Below are 1,289 nucleotides of genomic sequence, written 5' to 3'. Positions count from 1 at the left end.
GCCTTTGGATTCTGTGTCAGTTGTGTAAAGGGGGTGGTAGGTCTTGGGCAGCCTCCACCTCCACACTCCCCTCCACTCTCTTGCCCAGGCGTAGACGTCAAAGGTCTTGATGGTCGCAGGACTCTGCACAAATGGATTCAGCAGGTACCTGGTTAGACCCTCTTACACACACCCGAACGCCGCATGCCCCCGGAGGCTGGCGGGGGCACGGAGACTGCCTGGTGGCGAGCGTCACCAATGTGCACATACACCTCGATCCAGAGGATCAGTGATTGCCTACTTACATATTTCTATAAAATGTTCAGGTTTTAGCCTCTCACAGAGGCTAAAACCTAAGCATTATTTATACGTACACACACACACATTTACTAGGGTTGCCAACTCGGACTGAAGCTATTCTGGGAGACATTTTTTCCCCTTAAAATATCCTATTAAAATCTCCCAGATTGCTTTCAATAGTCACCAGGAGACTGATACCGCTGTGCTCCCAGCCAGTCCGGGAGGGTTGGCAACCCTGACATTTATGGACACACACACACATGCACACACACACGTACGTTTTGGCTATAACCTGGTCAATTTCAGTGAGCATATTTTTTGTGATTATAAATCATATATATGAGATATATTTTTTCTTTATGATTATAAATCATATATATATGTGATCTATGTTTATTATAAATCATATATATTTATGATTATAACTCATATATTGTATATTTTATAAATAATATATGAGATATATTTTGATTATAAATCATATTTTTCTTTTATCATAAATCATAGCTATAAATCATGATCTATTATAAATCATATATATTTATGATTATAACTCATATATTGTATATTTTATGATAAATCATGAGATCTATTTTTGATAAATCATAGTTTGATAAATCATAGCTATATGATCTATTATTATAAATCATATATATTTATAAATCATATATTATATATTTTATGAGATACATTATAAATCATATATTATATAGTTTATTATAAATCATAAATATATTTTTCATGATTATAAATCATATATATGATGCTTTTTCTTTGATTATAAATCATTTATGAGATTGTTTTCATTTTTATCAGGCATATGGAGGATTTATTTTTCTTTATGATTATAAATCACACATCCATGATATAACCGTGTCTATACAATTTGCGAGCAGCGCTGTCTTGATGGTTACAGCTCTAAGTTTGATAGATCAGATATATAATAACGAGAAAAACCCGGCTGCTGGCCGAGAAGGGCCGGGTTCCCGCCCGTGCACGCACCGGCGCGG

The sequence above is a fragment of the Alligator sinensis genome, unplaced genomic scaffold (assembly GCF_000455745.1).
Source record: "Alligator sinensis unplaced genomic scaffold, ASM45574v1 scaffold708_1, whole genome shotgun sequence".
In the NCBI taxonomy this organism is placed as follows: Eukaryota; Metazoa; Chordata; order Crocodylia; family Alligatoridae; genus Alligator; species Alligator sinensis.
Note: the sequence above shows the minus strand (reverse complement) of the source record.